The sequence below is a fragment of the Nyctereutes procyonoides genome, unplaced genomic scaffold (assembly GCF_905146905.1).
Source record: "Nyctereutes procyonoides isolate TBG_1078 unplaced genomic scaffold, NYPRO_anot_genome, whole genome shotgun sequence".
Classification (NCBI taxonomy): Eukaryota; Metazoa; Chordata; class Mammalia; order Carnivora; family Canidae; genus Nyctereutes; species Nyctereutes procyonoides.
In genome coordinates, this window is record NW_026575135.1 from 34,658,629 (window position 1) to 34,683,672 (window position 25,044).

Below are 25,044 nucleotides of genomic sequence, written 5' to 3' on the forward strand. Positions count from 1 at the left end.
GGACAAGAAGAGAGAGGTGTCCATTGTTACGTTAATGAGGCAACCTTAGGTACTCACCTAAGGCTGGAAGCTGGTTGCAGGGAGAATCGATCAAGTGATAAGAGCTCTGGAAATTTCAGTCCCACCCCTGAACTCTAGGGAGGGGAGAAGAGAGGGATGTTGAATCTATCACCAACTGCCAATGATTTAATCAATTATGACTATGAATTAAAGCCTCCGTAAAAGCCCAGAAGGACTGGGTTTGGAGAGCTTATGGGTTGGTGAACACATTGGGTTGTGGGAGTGGTGTACATAATTAAGGAAGCTCTGTGCTTTTTATCTATACCTTGCCCTCTGTATCTTGTCCATTTGGCTGTTTCTGAGTTTCATCCTTTTTTTTTTTCATCCTTTCTTAATAAACCAGTGATCTAGTAAGAACAATGTTTCTCTGAGTTCTGTGAGCTGCTCCAGCAAATTCACTGAAGCTGAGGAAGGGGTTGTGAGGCTCTCTGACCTATATATACCCAGTTGGTAAGAAGCACAGGTGAGCTTGCCATTGGCCAGAAGTGGGGTTGGGTGGTAGTAGTGGTGAGATTGTCTCATAGGATTGATGCCTTTCCCTGAGGGATCTGACACTATTTTGTGATAGTGAGTTAAATGGTAGCACACCAGCTGGTGTCAGAGCATTGTCTGGAGGTGTGGGGGTGCCCCACCACCATGAATCAAAACTGGGTGCAAAACCAAAATATTCATCTTCCTGTTGGTTGTGTGTGAAGATTCCTACACCCATGTCCTCATCAACACATGACATCATGGAATTCTCTAATTTTTTTCCAAACTAATGAGGATGATCATTTCTAGGATTACTTGGGGGTTGGAACATTGTTTTATATACCAGTCATTTAAGTTATCCATTTTTAATTGCTTTTCCATTTTCCTATTGTCTTGTATTTTATTATTATTTGCAGGCATTCTTTATACAGTCTAGATCCCTCTTTTGTTTTGCATTGAAAAGTATAAAAGTAAGTCTAAAATAACAGTGATGTGAACCACCTCTGGAGACATGAAAAACTTCTATCATCATGTTTCAGTTAGCTATTAAATATTTCAGTCCAATGATTATTTTCCAGTTATTAAAAGCTCCTTTAAATTTATATATTTGGGACTTGCCTGGTCTAATAACAAGCACCTGGATTGAGGGTTTGTGGTGAGGGAACTTATCTTGCTGTGATCATCCACTATCAGTGTCCTGTGGACAAGTCACTTAATCTTTTTACTCCTCAGTTTGCTCATTTAATTAAATGAGCTGTTTGACCTGTCATTTTGCAAACGAATATCAGAAGGACAAAAGTGGAAGTAAATCATGGAGATTTTCTTTATAAACTGTAAAACACTATATATAACATATATATCAATATATGTTGTTATGACTGCTATTAACCATCATAATTATTAAAAGAAGCATTCCTGGGAAGGGCTGGCATTGAAAATAGTATCACACACTTACCTTTCTAACTACCCCCCCCACACTTTTCCTGCAATTTGAAGGCAACCAGAGCACCTTTGCATTTGTAATCATCTAAGTTTTATAAATGACTTTACACTTCAAGCTACAGATAGGACTATGTGCTTCTCAGAGTATCAATGCACGTCTCCATGCATCTTCCTTTTTGACTTAAGGATGAATTACCCATTTTCACATGCAAAAAATTTTTTAAATCTCCAAACTTAAAGAAAAATCCCTGCCAAGATTCATAATTTGCATATCCTCTATGATTTATTTAATTATTTATACCAAGGACCGTATCAAAGATCTAGAGTATGAGACATAACGATTAAGACCTCAGACTACAGAATGCACAAGTATGAATCCTGTCTGGCTGTCATTTGCTATCAGGGCAAAGCAGAAGCCAAGAAACCAGTAAGCTAGATTAGCCAAGGACAGGTGTGTAGTAAATTCAACAACATACATGGGGCAATGTGTAGAACCCAAGTAGACAGTCTAGAATGTCAACAAAAGGACCTGATGACAATGACCAATCTGTCTTGTGCTTCTGTTCCTAGGTTAAGCACTAAACATATTGTCTCAAGAACAGAAGAGAGCAGGTAAATCTCTGTGAGACATTTTACCTTACCTTATCCCTGTGAGGATAAGAGTGCAAATGAACACAACTAGGGATATTCAGTGGCAAGAGCCCGATTGAACTGTATTAGATGTTACCTGGCTTCTTTCGAGGATCTATAAATCCAAAAATGAAATAAGCAATACACCATGAAAAAGTTTGTAACACAAATTGACTATGTACCTAAATTAAACAAATACAACTAATTATAAGTGTTTAATTATCTTTTAAAGGAAATAAAAGGGTGCCTGTGTGGCTCAGTCAATTAAGCATCCGATTCTTGATTTCAGGTCAGGTCATGAGATCAAGACCACAACTGGGACTCCAAGCTCAGCAGAGAGTCTGCTTGAGATTCCCTCTCTCCCACTCCCTCTGCCACTCCCCCCCCCCGCCCCCGCCAAATAAATAAATAAAATCTTAAAAAAAAATAAAGGAATATCTTTTGGGCTTCCAAATCTTTCTCAATAGTTCATTTACTGGAATGGCTTGGGTCATGCCCAAGTCCCTTTCTCTTTTGATCCATGGTCTCCTCCTGATCTTTGTGTTTCAATTGCTCTTTTTACCATACTGGATGATGTTATCTTTTGAAGTTTTACTGTCCTTGTTGCTATTCAAGTTGTCAAAGCCTGTTACCCACTGCAATTAGCCACCTGTCCTGTCTTTGTTATGACTACAACTGCTGATCCTTATGCTTTCTTATATGTTTATTAAATTTATCTTACATTTTTCTTTTATTTTTTTTAAGATTTTATTTATTTATTCATGAGAGACATAGAGAGAGAGAGAGGCAGAGACACAGGCAGAGGGAGAAGCAGGCTCCATGCAGGAAGCCCGAAGTGGGACTCGATCCTGGGTCTCCAGGATCAGGCCCTGGGCTGAAGACGGAGCTAAACCACTGAGCCACCAGGGCTGCCCCACATTTTTATTTTCACAAGCATTTATTATTGTCATATCTTTCACTAGGTCATAGGACCTGAGTACCTTTTATCCAGAATTGTACTGCAATCAGCAAAGAATAGAGTATTGGAAGCAATGAATGTGCCCTTAAAGGAGTACAATGTTAAAATCAGGATAAGTCATCAAAATCCAGGTCTTCAATCCCAGTGAGCTGAGTGAAGAATTTGGCCAGTCTTTGAGATAGAGCAATCATAGCAACTGATGTGTGACTTGATGAAAATAACAAAAAATGGATCATTTCTTTTGGCCTCCAGGTACTTTCTATTCTCATACCAAGTCCTATGAAGTAGACATTTTTATATTCCTTGTATGGATGAAGAAATGGAGGTCCAAAGAGTTTCCATTACTTAATAAATTTGTGATAGGGCTAGGACTCAAACTCTGGTCCAACTTATTCCAAAGCTCATCATTTCTCTTCAATTCCATATTTCCCTGGATGGACAAGAGGTACAGAGAAGGAGACATACATGGAATAATTCATGTAGCAGAGTTCAGGCACACTTGAAAGATTTTTTTTTTGAGATTGTATACATCCTTCATTGAAAAATATATATTTTTTTAATAAATTAATTTTTATTGGTGTTCAATTTACCAACATACAGAATAACACCCAGTGCTCATCCCGTCAAGTGTCCCCCTCAGTGCCCATCACCCATTCACCCCCACCCCCCGCCCTCCTCCCCTTCCACCACCCCTAGTTTGTTTCCCAGAGTTAGGAGTCTTTATGTTCTGTCTCCCTTTCTGATATTTCCCACACATTTCTTCTCCCTTCCCTTATATTCCCTTTCATTATTATTCATATTCCCCAAATGAATGAGAATATACACTGTTTGTCTTTGTCCGATTGACTTACTTCACTCAGCATAATACCCTCCAGTTCCATCCACGTTGAAGCAAATGGTGGGTATTTGTCATTTCTAATGGCTGAGTAATATTCCATTGTATACATAAACCACATCTTCTTTATCCATTCATCTTTCGATGGGCACCGAGGCTCCTTCCACAGTTTGGCTATTGTGGACATGGCTGCTAGAAACATCGGGGTGCAGGTGTCCCGGCGTTTCATTGCATCTGAATCTTTGGGGTAAATCCCTAAAAGTGCAATTGCTGGGTCGTAGGGCAGATCTATTTTTAACTCTTTGAGGAACCTCCACACAGTTTTCCAGAGTGGCTGCACCAGTTCACATTCCCACCAACAGTGTAAGAGGGTTCCCTTTCTCCGCATCCTCTCCAACATTTGTGGTTTCCTGCCTTGTTAATTTTCCCCATTCTCACTGGTGTGAGGTGGTATCTCATTGTGGTTTTGATTTGTATTTCCCTGATGGCAAGTGATGCAGAGCATTTTCTCATGTGCATGTTGGCCATGTCTATGTCTTCCTCTGTGAGATTTCTCTTCATGTCTTTTGCCCATTTCATGATTGGATTGTTTGTTTCTTTGCTGTTGAGTTTAATAAGTTCTTTATAGATTTTGGAAACAAGCCCTTTATCTGATATGTTATTTGCAAATATCTTCTCCCATTCTGTAGGTTGTCTTTGAGTTTTGTTGACTGTATCCTTTGCTGTGCAAAAGCTTCTTATCTTGATGAAGTCCCAATAGTTCATTTTTGCTTTTGTTTCTTTTGCTTTCGTGGATGTATCTTGCAAGAAGTTACTGTGGCCAAGTTCAAAAAGGGTGTTGCCTGTGTTCTCCTCTAGGATTTTGATGGAATCTTGTCTCACATTTAGATCTTTCATCCATTTTGAGTTTATCTTTGTGTATGGTGCAAGAGAGTGGTCTAGTTTCATTCTTCTGCATGTGGATGTCCAATTTTCCCAGCACCTTTTATTGAAGAGACTTTCTTCCAGTGGATCGTCTTTCCTCCTTTATCGAATATTAGTTGACCATAAAGTTCAGGGTCCACTTCTGGGTTCTCTATTCTGTTCCATTGATCTATGTGTCTGTTTTTGTGCCAGTACCACACTGTCTTGATGACCACAGCTTTGTAGTACAACCTGAAATCTGGCATTGTGATGCCCCCAGATATGGTTTTCTTTTTTAAAATTCCCCTGGCTATTCGGGGTCTTTTCTGATTCCACAAAAATCTTAACATAATTTGTTCTAACTCTCTGAAGAAAGTCCATGGTATTTTGATAGGGATTGCATTAAACGTGTAAATTGCCCTGGGTAACATTGACATTTTCACAATATTAATTCTGCCAATCCATGAGCATGGAATATTTTTCCATCTCTTTGTGTCTTCCTCAATTTCTTTCAGAAGTGTTCTATAGTTTTTAGGGTATAGATCCTTTACCTCTTTTGGTTATTAGGTATCTTATGCTTTTGGGTGCAATTGTAAATGGGATTGACTCCTTAATTTCTCTTTCTTCAGTCTCATTGTTAGTGTATAGAAATGCCATTGATTTCTGGGCATTGATTTTGTATCCTGCCACGCTACCAAATTGCTGTATGAGTTCTAGCAATCTTGGGGTGGAGGCTTTTGGGTTTTCTATGTAGAGTATCATGTCATCGGCGAAGAGGGAGAGTTTGACTTCTTCTTTGCCAATCTGAATGCTGAAAAGTATATTTTAAGAGAAAAAATCAGAGTATATATCAAGGTTGTCCAGGGAGTGTTAAGATAAGAGAAGTATTTATATGGAAGCAGGCTAGGAGCCAAGAGGTAAGAGACCCCAAAAGATCTACACTAGGCTCTTAAGACTAGAGGCTAAATATCAAAGATCTTTAAATCAATTTGTGTCCCTTTGGCCTAAACCAATCATGATAATCCTGTTTCTCCTTGCCTGGAATGGGTAATTCTATGATCCTCCCTTAGGGACGAATATGTGACCTAGTTTGGGCCAATGAAAACTTAAGGGAAATCTGCAGGCCTGGGGGGCTTCTAGAAAGATTTTCCTGCCAGATAACAAAGAAAGAAAATTCTGGAAAATCCTTCCTGCTTGGGACAGGGTCATATAAATAAATATGTGACATCCCGCTGTAGCAGCCATCTTGTGCCCATAAAGGAACCACAGAGAAATAAAAGCATCCTATGAAATAAGAATATTTGAACTTCGTTTATCTTTTGTATGTACTCAATAGTTTGGAAAGTACTTTTAGATAGCTAATCTCATTTAATGCTTAAATAATCCTGCAAGCTTGTTATTATGTGTGCTCTGGAAGGATCTAAAATCTATAGATTTCACCAAAGTGACGGCCAGAGGATGGACCTAAAGTTACCCAACGTTTGCAGCTGGTTTTCTAACTGGTCCTTTACAGTGTTCTGAATTCCTTTCCAGTATCACCTGAAACAAGCTCCCGAAGGAGACTTCAGACTTCAGATCCCCAGGATGTCACAAGGAAAATCAATTAATGATCTAAAGCCCAGGTTTCTGTTTTGTTGAGAAAAAAATACTGGAATGATTAAAGGTTAGGCAAAACTAAAAAGGGTACACCAGCACTGCTGACACAGCTTAGGGCCCACTTACTGAGGAAATGCCAAATGCTCCAGGCTGGTTCAAAAACTAGTTGGGAGTGAAGAGCATGAAAATCATTTACCACAGAGGTTTTATTATCATTTGTTTGGAGAACTTTCACCATGGGGTTGGTTTGGGTATTTTTTTTTTTTTAGATTTTATTTACTTATTTGAGAGAGACAGAGATAGCAACAGAGATAGTGAGAGAAAGTACAAACTGAAAGCAGAGGGAGAAGCAGACTCCCCACTGAGCAGGGAGCTCGATGTGGGGCTCTCGATCCCAGGACCTCGAGATCATGACTTGAGCCAAAGTATGCTTAACCGACTGAGCCACCCAGGCACCCCTCACCATAGGGTTTTTTTTTTTTCCACCATCAGGTTTTAAGGCAAATTCATAATGGCTTTAAATCATGTGTGCCTATATTTCCACCTTCTCATGACAAATAATTTCATTCTGTTAAGTCTTGAAGTAAAAAAGTCCACCAAGGTGCTAATCATTGCACATAATTAAATGCTATAAAATGACATTGACCTAAAAACAGTAGCAATTGCAAATAAGGTAGAATGCAGTGGAAATACATTTATTCAGGGCTTATCATGTACCAGAAACTACATACTACATAATCTGACTCTCCCAATATCCCTGTGAGATAAGATTATTAGTAATCTATAAAAGTGAATACATCACAAATGTAATGAATCCAGTTTGCAGTGTATAATAGGCCAGAATATCATCCTGAATTATTAGACTCACTATATATGGAAACAAAACATGCAAACTATTCAGTTAATTCAATTTTTAAAATTGAGTCAAATGACCTTGTTTTACTCCTTGCTGAAAAGAAACCTACTTGCTGAATAAGTAAATTTTAAAAAAAATCTTTTAGTTAATTATTTTGAGATTGTACAGCCACAGCATGTGAATGGATCTCAAACAAGCCGGTTGAATGTATTTGGTTTGGGGGCATCTGATGTAATTATCCTCTTACTTCATACTTGATGAGAGCAGTTTATACGAGTTACCTTATTAAATTATCTCAAAATCCTATGAGGTATGAATTATTCACGTTTTACAAATGAGAAAAAAAAAAGTTCTGGAAGGTTAGCTTGATGCCAAGGTTACAGAGCAAGAAAATGGCAAAAGCAGGACCTAAGTGTGGGTGTGTCTGGCTCAAAAGGCCTTGTAGATCTACTACTACTGGCTGTAATCAAACACAGTTTTATCACAGATGATAGGAAGAAATGCTTTTGAATTTAAGAGCACAAAAATCAATTGCTTCACTGAGTGTAGGATCTGTTAGATAATTTTTCTCAAATGCGAATTTTATGTATTTCCTACGTTTCTCATTGAGGGAGTTGCAGAAAGAGCAAAGGAAAAAAAGCTGTGCTGGTATTTCCAAATGATTCTGTGAGAATCATACCATCGCTATGTGTACTACATGTCCACACTGGTAGCCTCCAATTTGAATTTTTTTTTAAAGATTTTATTTATTTATTCATGAGAGACACAGAGAGAGACAGGCAGAGACACAGGCAGAGGGACAAGCAGGCTCCCTGCATGGAGGGAGCCTGACGTGAGACTCAATCACAGGACTCCAGGATCACTCCCTGGGCCAAGGGCAGGCGCTAAACCGCTGAGCCACCCAGGGATCCCCTCCAATTTGATTTTTAAAGTTCGGCTCTCAAGTCCTATTTCTGTGCTCTGTAAGTACTTGACTGACTGTCAATAGAAAGGCCCAGTACCTTCCAACCTCCTTCCAGCCTCCCAAAAATCAAATTTCGCGTCATTGTTTAAATAGGCAGATGCAGGCGGACATGGTCTTAATCAACTTGGATGTTAATTTTAATCAAAATAAAATTATTTGATGAGCATTGGATTAAGACTTGAGTTTGAGACTTGTTCTGCCTCTTAACAACTAAAACCTTGGCAAGTTATTTAATTTCTCTGAGCCTCAATCCTATTATCCAGAAGTGTTTCTCAAACTCTATTTTTAAAATACTCAATCCACTGGAGGAAAAATACTTTTGTAAAATGAATTAAAATGAATTACCAGGAAAATGAAATAGAAAACATAAACATATGGAGTACATTTTTTTAGATTATTAGATTCAACAGGCAAAACATTGCTCTAATTATTAAAAGTTTCTAAACACCTACTCACAATTTTTCATCTTAATTTCTCATCTCACTGAGGCCTGAAAAGAGTTCACAGCCTGTCATCAGTACAGGAACTCCATTTCAAATCACACTGATCTCTAAGATTAAGGATAAAAATATCTTTAATCATTGAAAGGCTGTTGCTAGAATTCAATGTATAATGTATGTGAAATGCTTAGAAGAGTGCCTAGTAAGTACAAAACATAAATAAATTCTAGTCCCTGCCATAAAATTAAACCTCAGGCCTCTAAGGAATCAGCATCAGGTAGAGAATATCCTGGCCAAAGCAAGTGAGATAAAGCGCCTGACTGAGGGCACTTGCTCTTGTCCCCAACTTGACCTTCCCATTGGGATTTTCTTTTGTTTTCTCTCTCACTCCAGCTCTCTTTACTTATTCCCTGCCCACTGCCACCATGATATGATACTGGCCTTACGAGAGAGGGGAGGAAATTGCTTCCCATTCAGAGTCAGAAACAGAGTAGGTGGCCTAACAACAACGAAGTTTACAAAGTATCAAGTCTGGTCCAACCCCACTTATCTGATGTATGGTTCCATAGTCCTTTGGCATAGAGGTCCATAAGTCAAATCGGTGACCACCCAGCTCTATCCTTTATCAGTCTTTGACAAGTTAGTTAATGACAGCTCTGGGTTTCAATTGCCTCATGTATGAAATGAGGAAAAAGTAATACCTACCTGATAGGGCTGGTATGAAGACTGAATGAGCTAATACATATCAAGAGCTGGGTATAGCACCTGGGACAAAATAAGCGATCTGCTCAAGAAAGTGTCATGTGCCACCATCATCATCATTGTCATCATCATCATTGAAACACTGGAACCCTTCACTTCTCAGTTTCTGTTCCGTCTCCACGAATCAGAAGTCATTCTGAATGGACCTTAGAGAAATACTCTCCTAGACAAAAGCTCCTCCCTAGGAGAGATCCTGTCATAGCACTTACCTGACTATGACCCTTACACTTAGATTTCATTTCCACTTGGAGAGATACTCCTTTTCCTTCAGTGATTGGTAGGGACATGTGCTGACCTTTTAAATGAGAATCCTCCTTCTTACCTGGCTGTGGTTTACCCACACAGGGCTACAGTCTATCTTAACACAAATCTTTGCTGTTGCTTTCATATAACATGCAACACAACTTACAATATGTTTTGATATCCAGAAACTATTTCCTAACTGTGGGTTTTGTACCAATTATCTAATGCTACAATAATACTGCATGACAAACTACCACAAACCACACAACAATAAACATTTACTGCTCATGCATCTGAGAGGTGTGTTTAGAAGCTTTGCTGATCTTGGCTCAGCTAAATGATTCTGCTGGTCTTGGTTGGACTTGCTAATGTGTGGGAGGATCATCTGGTTGTTGACTGATCTAGGATCATCTCAGCTGGAGTGACGGGTGACTTAGTGCTGTTTTGTGTGTGTCTCATCCTCCAGCAGGCTAACACAGACATGTTCTCCTGGCTATGGCAGAAAATATAAGAACAAGTGGGAACTTCGACACTTCTCAGGTCTCTACTTGCAACATATTTGTGAATCCGATTGGCCAAAGCAGGTCACAGAGCTAAGTTCAGGGCAGTAGGGAAACAGCACCACAATGTTACATGGCAATATGCAAGGGTAGCATGCTCACTAAATGCTTGTTTTGCTTTCCTTCCATTTCTTTATATTCCTGTCCAATCAGATCAGGAAAACCACTTGCTGATTCATATTACCAACTCAGGACCCAGTGTCAAGCCAAGATTTTATTGAATATACACTCTAGGATTTGGTTTGTTTGTTTGTTTTAATGGAATCTGTAGGGTACTTTTCTTTCTTTTCCCCAGTAGGCAGAAAAGTAGCAAAAGAAAACATTCATTTTTAATAATGGATATCTGAACATTTCATGTCATAATCCCTAGGATGACTTATAGCTCCTATTGGGACCAGTCTTCATCCCATGGTATTATGCTAGTCTCAACAAATGAATTTCACACACAAGGAATAATACTCAAATAGCTACTTATTAGAGCTGAATGCTTTTCTCATAAAACTTGCAAAATATAAAATGAGCTTTCTTACTGGAGGTAGACTCTAGGGAGATTTCCTGTGTTAGTTATTTGATATTTTCCTCTCAAATAAGAAAAAATACTGTATTTCCTTTCTGAAGGCATTTCCTAACTAAGCACAGAATTATTACCGCCATTTCTTAAGGAGGAAAATAATTTTCACTTGCGTGAAACTTCTCAGATGACATCTTGGTCAAAGGGAAGTACAAAGTCCTCCTATTATCAGTTAACTCTCCAATTAGTGACTTTATGGGAAGGTTCCTAGACAGCAGCAATGATTTCAGAATGGGCCCTTCTGCTTTAAGAGCAAAATCAGAACCTCCCGAATCCCCTTGCGATAAAGGAGTTACTTGGACATACGTATGACTGTGCATGGAGGGAGGTGGGGCACTGACAGTGGGCAGAGTCCTGGTCCACACTCTAGCTTGCACTTGCTTTTTGTCCATCATTTGTACTAAACAAGGTCAGGTGAATAATTCATCATAAAGATGCATGAAGGTGTGTAAGGGTGGGATCATGGCATTGCATACAGTCCCTTCCACTCTTCCTCAGATTTATGTCACTGACCTCATATCCTTGCACAAAACTTGGACTCTGAGGTGAGACAGCCTTGGGCTAGTATTTTAATCAGACCATTCACAATCTCTGTGACCTGGTAACTTTTAAGTGATTTCTGTGAACTTGAGACCACTCACCCGTAAAATAGGAATCTGTTTCTTACTGGTACAGTGATACCTGACATACAGCAAGTCGCTAAATAGGACTTTCCTACCACCCCCATTGCATCTCCTCTCCCACCCCTTTCTGATCCTCTTTTCCCACCTTCACCTCAAGCCTTACAGGCATTGCTTATCCCAGAAAGAGAGAGACATGAAAAGCAGCTAGGTCTTGAATTTGATGCTGAAAGTTTCTATTGATAGTCTCTGCAGAAAAGCAGTAATGTGCCTGAAGTGAAGAGACACGTGAAGAAAGGAAGAGGGAACAGAGAGCTTCATTCTGAGGAGAGGGGGAAGTGTGGAATTTTTAATTTTTCATAGGCCGGAGACCCAGGCTTTCTGAGAAAGATGGAGTGAGACTGACATAACTTTGATTTTCATGGAAATTATCATTTGACTTTGATCTTAAGAGAATGTCACTGAGCCAAATGGTGAGGTTTAGGTGTGGGGGGAGGGATTTGGGGGAGGGTGTGGAGGCTGTGAGAAAGAAGAGATAAAAAAAAGGAGGAGACTTCATTCTGAGAGGAAAAAGTGTATGTGTGCGCGCGCACATGCGTGTGTCAGGAGCAATGACTGGGGGGATGCAGGAACAGGGAATTCCCTTTTCTCTGCCATAAGGAATTCAGGTTTAAAGCCGGAAATGTCTTAGAGAAGCTGAAAGAATATTGTACTTAATTCCCTCAGTTCCATGCTAGTTATAAACACAGGAAAGAAATGTGGAGCTGAAGAATGTCTAGTAAAACAAGCACTGTAAACCTTTTATTATCATATTTGTGGCTTCTGGGGTATGACTTTAATATCATCTTTTAAGATGTTGCTCACTTAAAGCAATTGTGTTTAAGTTTAAATTAAATAAAAAACCTATCCCAAGTATTTCTTTTCTCCCTGCAATTAATTTTCCATTTAAGTATATGATTTCCTTGCTGAAGAAGCTCATGCCCTGAGAGGAATGCATACTTTTAAGTATTTCCACACTTGAAGAGATCTATTAATTATGTAAAATAACACAAAGATAAAAAGCAGTGCATTGTAGGGGCAGGGCCCCCTGCAAATATCCTGGGTCATGGCCGATCACAACTGGCTGTGTGACCTTGGGTGAAGTCCTTGACTTTTCTGAGCCTTAACTCCTCTATGTGTTTTACATGAGGGGTAGAGTTCATTTCAGTTAGGCTTTTTATCATAATTAGGTGACTATAGTCTCAAACCAAAGTTAGTGTGACATATAAGAAATCCATCCACTTCTTAGAGACTGTGGAGCTTAATTCTATTAGCAAATTAACTTCTCCAAATTCCAATTTCTCATCTATAAAATGGAAATTATAACAATGTCTATCCTGTTAGGCTCCTTTGGAGGTTTACATGAGAGAATGCTTATGAAGAGATTAGCATACTGACTGGCACTTAGGAAGTGCTCCAAGAATGTAGGTTAAACAAGAAAAAAGACAAGAGAAGCTGCTGTGCTTCAGAGTCCAATCATTCTCTGCCATCCCATTTTGGCACTGTGGGGTCCCCAGTGTGTTTAAAGGAACAATGTAAAGCTCAGTTAACAAAACAAAGATGAGGAGGCGGAGGAGGATGATAATAGCTCACCAGGCTCTCTGTTCAAAGTGCTTTTATCTGTATTAACACATTTAATACATTATGAGGTAGATAAAATTATCATCCCCATTTTATAGACAAGGAATCTGAGTCACAGAGAGGTTAAGTGATTTGCTTAATGCCACACAGCTACTACAGATCACCTCTCTTTAGTGAAATTGAAAATGGACACTGTCTCCAACAGATCTGGGGGGGGGGGAAACAACAGAAAAGGACTTCTAGCCTTTTTGGTTTTTCATGGGTGCTTAGAAAGTTGGCTGATTAAATAATGTACAAGCCTGAGTTCGCCCCCAAATTTCCACACCTGTATCTAGCAGTTCCTTCCCACCTTGTGGTAATGAACATGCAAAAGAAGATCTCAACATTTGTCTAATGACATTAACTAATGCTGCCCCCTGCATGGTGATTATGAGTGGCGCTGTGCTGTGGCTTCAGCAAGCAGGTGGTAGAAATTCATAATGAAGAATGCATACAGATTATAGCATTTTGGTTTATTTGATGGTGAAATTTGCCAAGGGTTCAAAACCTTTTCCAATTGGCTCACTTATCCTCAGCATGATTAGGGGGGCTTGATGTAAAGAACTAAAAAGCAAGGGACGAACTAAAGATAAATTGCATTAGAGCTACCCCGACGTTAGAGTACCGACTCAGAATGCTAATGAATAAAGCTTCTGTGATGCTCTTTATGAAAGGAAATCTACAGGAGGCAAAATATGGACTCAGAAGACCAATTCTGACTAAACCTACTGGCATAGAGGGAGACATTTTTTTTTTGTATTGGGGAATGATAAGTTTGCTAAGAATTAGGAGCTATATACACCTAGTTGTATGTGTAAGTGGACAAGTGCACTTCTTGAAGGATTGGATGTGCTTAAGAAAAATAAAGAAAGTACTGAATTGCTTCCTATACTGAGAGGAGAAATTTATTCATGCTAATGTTGGCAGATGAACTATTACTTAATAATGGTTTAATAACAGTGGAACAACCTAGGATTTATTCCAGGGAAACAGAATGAGGAGGACAAATTCGTATTCTGTTCTGCTTTGTATGCTTCACAAGGTCATGCTAAGTGTATATGTTAATTTTTTTCACTCTTGGTCGTAGGAAGCATATTTAAATTCAATTAAATATATATATTTGCTAAATACAAAAACAAGGCAAGTGGAAATGATTAAAAAACCTACCTCATCATTTTTGAGGAAATTTCCAGGCTTATAAAGGAAAAGTTGCCTCATGGTAATTGCAAAAGCCTTAAGATTTTTATTATAGTACTTTCTGGGCAGCTTTTTCTTGGTAATTTCTTCTATTAATTCAATTGCTTGAGAGCAAAAAAAATGTATTCAAAATTCCTTATTCTCAGCAATCACATTGAGACACCATCATTTTGTCAATCTGCAGACCTACTTTTTGTTTGAATTTAGAAGCTTCTTTTTAACCACAGTCCAGTATTTTCCTGTGTTGATTTTTCTCTACAGAACGTTTAACCTTTATCTCATTTTCCAGGAGGACAGTTTGATAGTGACATGTCTGTTAGTGAGGATGGTCTTCAAATGCAGCAAATTATTCTCAAATGCCCTAACTCTCCAATGAGAAGAATATTTAAAGTATCTCAGAGTTGACTGTATTATTTTTTTCTGTTCATGATTTGAATTTTTTTGAATAGTAAATAGTAATTTCTTATAGTCTGAGCTTATCCAAGAGATATTAATGGCTCTGAGAATGCTGAAATGCTTTTAGTATTCATACTTACTCATCGTTGAACAAGGCTGCCTTTCATTTGCAGCAAAAGAAGTTAATTTATACACCGTTATTATATGCACACAAATGCTATTATGGGCATGCACACACAGGGGTCCAACTTTATTCTTAATTATTCATGCTAGTGGAAGGGAGGCAGAGACAACACAGAGTTGTACGCAATCCAAAACCCTTAAATATTTTAGTTAAAATGTCCTGCTTGACTTTCCTTTGGACCTAGAAAACTTAACCAAAATGATATGTGAACATTTAAATATTTAATAGGTACCTACTGTATACAGATTTCTAAGTACCAGGGGATATTATGAGGTATAAAAGGAATACCTGGTAAATAGTTTGCTGAGAGATCAAATTGATCAAAAGGAGGGATAAACTTATACTTGTGATGTTAGCTAGAGAGAAAAAGGCAATAATGGACCAACTCTTATCAAGTAATTGCCAGAATAAATTTGTGGTGGTAAGGCAGTAAAGTACAAAGCTAGTTTTTTGAGTGAAAGGTGTGTTGACTCCGGAGTTGAAGGGACTAGTGGCTATAATTTTAAGCAATGGAAAAGTGCTCCAGATCTCTAGAAAATTGCAGAGAGGAAAGCCTAAGTAAAGTCACTGCTTTGTAGCTCCAGGATGAGTTGTGGTAAGTGACTTGCCAGATCACACACGGTGCATCCGTACCAGAATAGAGGCTAAAATTCCTGTTTTCTGAGCTCTCATTCAGTAAAGGGATAGGGTCCTGGTCTCCTATAATTGGATTAAATTGCATTTCTCCATGGAACAGTTTTAATAGCTATTTTGACTACAGCCACATAAGACACAACAGGTTAAATCAATTTCATTGACTTGAGTAACTGGAGTTTAAAACTACAACCACACACCAAGCCAGGCAAGGTTCCAGTCACATTAAACAGTTTGCTCTTCGTCACATTCTCCTTGCGTATTTTCTTCAGAGCTGGCATTCAGCTGGAATGCATCAATATGATGGCACAATTTGTTAAAAAAAATTTTTTTTGACAGCATGTAGGATTTATTGGAGAACATGAATAAGAAGGGAGTAGTACCGAGGTTCTCATGAGTGCAGGGCCTATCATTTGTCCAGGGCATCATAACTAGGGATATATTTGACCCCACAACCACTGGGGATAATCTGCTTCTCAGTCACCTTGCTCCAAATTCATCCACTTTAAATTTAGTAATGCCCCACTTCTTGGAAATGTGGATCTTCCGGCAGCCAGGGAACTTGAATTTGGCTCTGCCGAGAGCTTCAGTTACATGTTCCTTGTTCCACAGGTGGGTACAGATGGACATGATGACTTGGCCAACATTGACCATGACCACTACACCCTGAGGCTTTCCAAGGGTGCCCAATATTACCTGTCTGGAGACTGGATTGGAAGTAGCATGAGGTCAGACATCAATGTCCACTAGAAAGGGCTATCTCTGAGGTCCCTTAAGAAAATTCAATCAACAGCTGCATATACTATTGAGGAGGCTACTATTTGCAGCCATTATACACTGGACCCCCATGGGGAAAGAGCACAAATTGTTAAAATATAAAACACTTCTGTTCCAGTTGGGAAATAGTCACATCTTTGATAGCCCAATGCCCTTAACCACCTCAAGATCCATTCAGATGTCTTAAGTTTTCATAATTCAGTAATTAAAGGGGAAGAGCCAGAACCCCAGAAGACCCTGTTTCAGCACTACAGCCAGCATTTGTTCTGATTGGCTGGTGTGGGTGCCACCATTCACTGTGGTTGGTCAGTGCTGAGACCAGCATTTATTCTAATGAATCAGTGCCAATGGTGTGCCAGTGGTTAAGAATTGTATTAGTGCTACATTTTCCCTTCCATGTTTTTGTTCATACTGTTCTTCTGCCTTGAATGAGCTCTTTTCAACTATTCACCTTGGACCTCATGTATGTCGCACTCAACAGTTTACACAACTGTGGGAGTTGGTGAAGCAACCTCTAGAAGGCTGTCATCTGAGACTGGAGCTTAACATCCACATGGCAGGTAGGCAAGGAAGGCTGGAACCCTAAGCACAAGGAAAGATCAAAACTTTGTCTGCTCTCACCTCTCAGCTTGGTGAGGAGAGTATTCCTCAGAAGCCAAAGCCCTTTATCGCAGGGCTAAACAAATATGGCTGGCCCAGAAGTCAGAAAAGCTAAAGGAGGGCAAGGTCAAGCAATCACAGGCCTGGCTGCAGCACCACACCAGCAAGGTGAGTTAGTAGATCAGCAGTGACATGTGTGCACTACAGAAGGCTGCTGCTTCCCTTCTGCCATTAGGGAGAATCTTCCTAGTGCCTTAGAAACATAGGAGAATGGGAAGTCTGGGTAATGTAGCTCAGCCTAGCCAAACTGACACATGACAAAGCCATCATACCTTAATACCAAGGCTCCAGTCAAGTGCCATCTCCTCCCTACATCCCTCTCTCCTGTGACCAAGGTGGAAGTTTGCATTCCCTCCTCTGAGTCCCCAAAGCTCTCTATCAAAACCACATGGTGGCATTTAAGATGCACCCAGCATTTTCACGGTTAGTCTGCCCATAGTATGTCCACCACTAGACTGTAAGCTCCTCAAAGTGAGAATCTGAAGATAGTTACATCGCCTGACCCATAGCAAGGAATTCACAAACATTCATGGAATGAATGAGGGAATCAATGAACAAATAATGAACTAATTGGCATGACACTGAGATGTTGTGGGAAGCAAGATGCAAGGGCATTATATTCACTACCCATTACTACATACCAAACATCCCCCAAACTTAGCAGCTTGAAACAACAGTTACCATCTCACAGATTCTGAGAGTCAGGAATCTGGGAGCAGTTTAGCTGGGTCATTCTAGCTCAGGGTGTCTGGTGAAGTCCCAGTCAAACCATTGGCTGTGGCTGTAGTCATTTGAAGGGGCTGGAGGATCAGCTTCCAATCTCCCTCACATGGCTATTGACAGGAGGGCTTTACTTCCTCATCACACAGGCCTCTCCATGGGGCTATTCACAACATGGCAGCGGGCTTCTCCCAGAACAAGGGATGCAGAAGAGAGAGGTGATGCCATGCTGCCTTTTATGACCTACTCTCTGAGTCATACATTGTGATTTCCACCTTATCCTCTTAGTTAGAAGTGAGTCACTAAGTACAGCCCACACTCAGCTGGAGGAGTGATTACACAGAGCATGAACACCATGAGGTTTTGATCATTAGAAGCCATCTTACAAGCTGCCTCACAAGTGGGAAAAAGGAAGGCTTTAGGCAGGAGACCATGCCATAGAGTTCCTTAGTTGAACTCAAAAATTTAAACTCACTCCCCACTATTTGGTGTGTAGAGTCATGTTCTTCCCCCCACCTCCCTTATTTATTTATTTATTTATTTATTTATTTATTTATTTATTTATTTATTTATTTATTTATAAAGTCTACTCGCTGAAATAGGCCTTTAATGTCAAGCCAAAGATTGGATTTTGTGAAAATACCTTCAAAGAAGAACGGGGAGAGGGAATCCAATATGGATATAACCTTTCTTTACAAAAATGATTTCCTTTGCTGCAGCCAAGTTTGATTTGGCTGCTGGGGAATACTGATGAGCAAAGTAAACAGCAGTTTTGATTTCACACACACACACACACACACACACACACACACAATCCTGAGTTTGCCTCATCAAAATAAATATTGTAACCTAGTCTACAGGAGTCCAGGACAATAATAGATCTATTTGTTGAACAGCTAAGATAGGCAATAATTTACTGAGCACTTACTAAGCATCAGATATTGTGCTAAGGGCTTAACATGTATTATCATACTTAATTCTCAGATATGATATGAGGCAGGTATTACTATTCCAATTTTTTACAGGTGAGTAAACTAAAGCTTAGAGAGATTTATATAATTTAGAAGTTTAGAGATGTTACCTACCTAAGCTCACATAGCTGGCTAGTGTCAGGGTCAGCACTCCTCCCACCCCTTTTTTTTAAAGCAGGCTCTCTGCCCAGCATGGAGCCCAAAGCAGGGCTTGAACTCATGATGCTGAGGTCAAGACCTGAGCTGAGATCAAGAGTCAGATGCTTAACTGACTGAGCCACCCAGGCACCCTGGCACTCCTCATTACACTGCTATCATCATACTTCTCTGAGACACTAGGTGCTGGGGTAGGTGCCTATGCTCATTGCTTGCTATTCTCAATAACCCTTTGAGATAGGTATTATCCCCATTTTGTGGATGAGAAACTAAAGTTCAAAGAAGAGGTTACTTGCTTTAGCCCACACAGTTAATAACAGCCTGGGATTTAAACCCCACCACTGTGTGAATCAAAAGTCTGTGCTCTTTCTACCACCTTTATTGCCTTCTAGCTTAGTGGTTTTCAAACTGCAGAACTTATTAATGCATAGTGAAGTCAATGAAGTGTGTCCCAGTCAGTATTTAAAATACTGAAGTAGATATTTCTATTTTTAATGTTTTAAGAAACCTCCCTACTGTTTTCCAGTGGTGGCACTAATTTACATTCCCACTCCATATCCTCACCAATACTTGCTATTTCTTGTCTTTGATTCTAGCCATTCTGACCTGTGTAGGGTGATACCTCATTGTGGGTTAGATTTGATTTTTCTCTGATAATTCGTGATGCTGAATGTCTTCATGTGTCCGTTGGCCACCTATATGTCTTCTTTATTTGTTTATTTTTTTAAGATTTTATTTATTTATTTATTCATGATAGACATAGAGAGAGAGAGAAAGAGAGAGAGGTAGAGAGGTAGCCTCTTGCCAGGCAGAGGGAGAAGCAGGCTCCATACCGGGAGCCCGACATGGGACTCGATCCCGGGACTCCAGGATCACACCCTGGGCCAAAGGCAGGTGCTAAACCACTGAGCCACCCAGGGATCCCCTATATGTCTTCTTTAGAAAAATGTCTAGTCAGGTCCTCTGACCATTTCAGATTACTTGTTTTGTTTTTTATATTGAGTTGTATAAGCTATGTATTTTGGATATTAACCCCTTATTGAATATATCTTTGCAAAAATCTTCTCCCATTCAGTAGGATGCCTTTTTTGTTTTATTGATAGTTTCCTTTGCTGTACAGAAATTTTTTATTGTGATATAGTCCCAATAGTTTGTTCTTGCTTTTGTTTCCCTTACCTTAGGAGACATGACTAGAAAAATGTTGCTATATGGATGATGGCAAAGAAATTACTACCTATGTTCTTTTCTAGGAGTTTCCTGGTTTAGGTCTCACGTTTAGGTCTTTAAACCATTTTGAGTTTATTTTTATAATGTAGTGTTAGAAAGTAAAACAGAATGGAGATTCTTCAAAAAATTAAAAATGGAAATACCATATGATCTAGTAATTCCACTACTGGGTATTTACCCAAAGGAAAGAAAAACACTAATTTGAAAAGATAATGCACCTCTATGTTTACTGCAGCATTATCTACAACAGCCAAGATATGGAAGCAACCCAAGTGTCTACTGATAGATGAATAGATAAAGAAGATGTGGGACACGGACACACACACACACACACACACACACACACAGGAATATTATGCAGCCACAAAATGAATGAAATCCTGTCATTTACAACAACACAGATAGTCCTAGAGGGTATAATGCTAAATGAAATAAGTCATACAGAGACAAATACCATATGATTTTGCTCAGTATGTGGAATCTAAAAAAATATAAATGAATAATAAGCAAAAGGCAGAATCAGACTCATAGATACAGAGAACAAGCTGCTGGCTGCCAGAGAGGAAGGAATTGAGGGGATGGGGAAAAATAGGTTGATGGGAGTGGGAAACACAGCCTTCCAGTTATGGAATGACTAAGTCCCAGGAATAAAAGGTGCAGCACAAGGAATAGAGTCAATGGTACTGTGATGGTGATGCATGGTGACAGATGGAGCTACACGTATGGTGAGCACAGTGTTATGTACAGAGTTGTTGAATACTGTGGTCCACTTGAAACTAATGAAACATGTTGTGCCAACTATACTCAAAAAAAAATACTGGAGTAGAATCGAATGGTAGGGAAGGAGAAGCAAGAAGAAAAAGGAATGAAAAATATTAGTATGCATCACACATAGTAACAGTAGTCATTGCTTAATGAAAGTTTTATTTTAGTTATGTACACATGTATGGATAATTATTATGTGATTGTGCATGTGTGAGATTGTATGTGTGTGTGTTAGGATGTGAAATGCATTTCTTCTTTGGTTGCATCAAAAGCATTGGAAAGCCTCTATTTTTTGGAAAAAAATAGTCACTATTTTTTTAAAGATTTTATTTATTTGAGAGAGAGAGAGAGAGACAGAGAGAGAGATTGAGAGCAGAGGGAGGGGCAGAGGGAGATGAAGAAGCAGACTTCCCACTGAGCAGGAAGTCCCATGTGGGACTGGATCCCAGGATCCGAGGATCAAGACCTGAGTTGAAGGCAGATGCTTAACTGACTGAGCCACCCAGGCACCCTCCTCCATCTATTCCTAAGGCCACTGCCAACAGGTAAATGTACAGGTTTTAATGATAGTTTGCTCTCACCATACATACTTTCCTCTGGCCCTAAGCACTTAGAAAAGGGTAGTTACAATTTTTGATCCACTTCCTAGTGCCCTTTCTACTAAAATAAAATTAAGGACAACCATAGGCAATCAGTTAACCTGATCTCAACTTACTAGGTGTCTGACCTTTGCCGAGTTACTTGACCCTTCTAGAGCTAGCCTCCCTGAATTTTACTTTTTCCACCCTCCAAGTTGGGTAATTATATGCTCACTTATGCTGATTGAGTGAGATCATGTGAACTTCTTAGCATAATACCTGACACAACAATCATTAAATGAGCACCAGCTTTTAAGTTATCTGCATAGACTGGAGGAGTCTTGATTGAGAGACTCACATTCAAGGAAATAAAAGAGTAAGGAGGGAAATGTATTTTTTTTCTGACCTTGAACCCTCCAACCCCATGACAACAAATGAACTGAAAGAATGCAGGCCTACTTACATTAATTTATTTATCAAATACTTATTGAATGCCTACTATGTGCCAGAGACTAGGCTCATTTACAAAAACATAAGAGTTTATACCGCTGAAACCTAAATTTATAGATGCTTCTTAAAGTTGGGATATATTAGAAGAGCATGGTGATAAATCACTTTGGCACCTTATGATTGTGGACAAGAGCGATCATCACTTAACTCTTACATGTAAGCTCTGTCAAATGAACTTGAGCGATAATAGCCTCATTTTTTAAAGCTATGTCCACATGGCATCTGATTGATTGAATCTGAGGTCCCCACTTTCCATTTTTATAGCTTAGTCCCTTCTCTCTACATGCCACAATCAAGAGGATTGATTTTCCTTGTACATTGTCTTTTCTTCTCTCCAATTCCCAGGTCCCTCTTTTTCTCTTCCATACCCTCCCCTGATCACTGATTCTTCTCCTATGTTCTGCCAATTATCTTCAGCCCTGAGCTGTGGGACTCACATTTTTTCCCCATACACATTTCCAATGAGAGGTAGATTAGCAAGAATCGAAGTGTGGATCTTAGGGGAAAAGAGCCACAGTGAAAGGACACTGGCTTCTAATTCTTTGCCACACATCTTTGCTTTTGGGGGCAGGGAACCTACCACACAAAAATTGCCTTTCCATGCTTAAAGTAGATGTGTATGACTTACCACTCCTTTTTAAAGGGTCACATACAAAAACAGGGCCTCAAAACTGTTGGTTGACTTTCACTGAACATAAAAATGATGACATTTTAGCTGTATTCGCTATTAAAAGTCACAAGCAGTAATGTTTACATGTGTGTGCCCCTTTAGCCTTTACAAAATATTTTCACTCGCATTCTTTTATTTCACACACTTATCTTATGTCACCAGTGCCTCATAAAGCCAGTGAGAAAAAGGATTAGTTGATATTATAAGAAACCTCTCTGTGAAGTAGACAAAACGAGTATTTTATCCTCATTTTTCAGGCAAGGAAATTGAAGCTTAGAGAGATTGTGTCTTGCCCAATGTCACTTAGCTCCAAAGGGCAGGGTTAGTACTGGAGTCTGAGACCTGGGGCAGCCAACCCTCATTGATTAGTACCTGAGACTTAGACACGTTTAGCGCCCAGTATACCAACACTTGGGTGCAACTGTGCCCCTTCAAACAAGTTTGGGTCTCAGAAGTCCTTAGTGGTAGAGCTCCCTCAGGCAGCTCCAGAATGTGGAGAAACAGTACCTCTGGGCAGACTTTTCAGTGAAGCTTTGCTAATTTGCAGCAGCTGGACAATGTTCCTCATCAATATTTGTCAGTGTGGTGGCCACATCATTTCACTGTGGTGACAAGGACTCAGCTCCAGAAGCCTATCTAGTTAAAGCACCTGGATTCTAGTCTTTCAATGGCTTTGAGAGAACCCAAAGGACCTGCTCTGAGCCTAGTGGGCTTCTAGACAAGATGTTTTGCCTCCATCAGGATGTACTGCTAGACAGTCAGGCATGATGATGTCCTCAAGAACCCTACACCATGACTCTTCTTCCATCAGTCATGTACTCATGACTGGCATCCTTGGAGAGCCAGTAGTTCCACAGCTCAAATATCAGGACCTTGACAAGGCCAGTATGCCCTTCCCTGCCATGACCCTATGGCACTGGCAGTATGAACAAGGTCCCAGTGATGAAAGCTAGAGCTACCCATGTCATCATGAATTTTCTAATCACTGAGCAGACCCAGAGGAGCACTCAATACTCTGAGCAAAAAAGCAGGGCTGAGAGATGCTGGATTCATACTCCAAAAAGGCCTTCCAACCAAGGAGATCAAGTACTTTCAAGTGGCAGAAGCTCACTGCACACTAAAGCTACACAGTGAAGAGACAAAAGGAGGAAGGCTATCTGATAAAAGAAGGTAGAATGGGTAGCCCATTATACCCCAAGTAGCACCCCTCCTCTTCCCCTAAGCAGAAACACAGAGACTGGGATACTTCTGGTTCTGTCACAGTCCTAGCACCATGGATTTTGGAAATGGAGATATAGACAGAAATTCATCAGAAACATGGAGTTTCTTTGAACTATGACCCCTCCAAAAGTTTGATTGGGATTTTGCCACTCAGGTCTACAAAGGGGCCCAGAGGCCCTTTCCTATGGAACTGTCTCAGACCCAGGCCACTTGCATGGCTGAGGATCCAGCAACATTCAAGCCAACCAAGGTGGACATCCCAGTGATAAAAGGGAAGAAATAATTGTCACAGACCCATATCTCAAACTTGAATGTGCTTATGCCTACTGGGTTCTAGAGCTCTTTCTCCTCCAGGGACTTTGGATAGAGAGGGTCTCCTTCACTTTTTTCTTGGCTCTGACATAGGAAAGGTATACTTTTAAAAACTTGTTAAACTGAAGCTAGAACAAGAGACATAACTGACTTTGAGAAACAGTACAATGTAGGGAAGAAGTAATTTTGTACTGCTTTAATTTATACTTTTTTAAGGTTTTTTTTTAATCTCTATAACCCAACATGGGACTTGAACTTATGACCCCAAGATCAAGAGTCACATACTCTTCCAACTGAGCCAGTCAGGCACCCATGTACTGCTTTAATTTAAAGCCAGACTAAATAATCTTATCAGTGATGTGGGGAGAACTTCATTACCTACTTTCATATCTTTTAACCTAAACAAGAGCTTCAATCATTGCTTATTAGGTAAATAATATTTGTGTCATTCTAAAACCTAGGCTTTTGATTCCCTTATTGCTGCCAATGCTGCTATAAAGCAATGGCAAGTCATAGAGATGATCAATGACTAGTTTAGACAATTTTGGCTTTCTTGATTCTGTATAAAATAAGATTTGGTTGCATTGCTTCCTCCAAAGAAGGGGTTGGAAAGCCTAAGAAGTCATTTCAATATCTTACAACCAGAGGATAATATAATAAGGACTCTCTAGGGTCACATAGGTGGCTCAGTTGGTTAAGCATCTGACTTGATTTTGGCTCAGGTCATGATCTCAGGGTGTGAAATCGAGCCCTGCATCAGGCTCTGTACTCACTGTAGAATCAGCTTGAGATTTTCTCTCTCCCTCTCCCCCTGCATCTCCTCCCCTCGTTCCCCACCTCTCTAAAATCAATCAATCAATCAACCAATCTTTTAAAAAAGTATGGACTCCCTAGAATCCCAAAATAAGAGAGTGAAGAAGTCTGGTAGAAAATGCTGGTTTATTGCCTAATGCATGCCCAGTCCTGTTGAAGTTGCATAATCAATGATTTCTAATCT

The 25,044-nt window shown here is 39.7% G+C and overlaps 2 pseudogenes; one reads left to right on the forward strand and one right to left on the reverse strand.

Annotated features, from left to right (window-relative positions):
• Positions 1-15,223: 15,223 nt before the first annotated feature.
• LOC129494588 (putative monooxygenase p33MONOX) lies at positions 15,224-24,018 on the forward strand (annotated as a pseudogene).
• LOC129495309 (small nucleolar RNA SNORA70) lies at positions 16,235-16,359 on the reverse strand (annotated as a pseudogene).
• Positions 24,019-25,044: the final 1,026 nt, after the last annotated feature.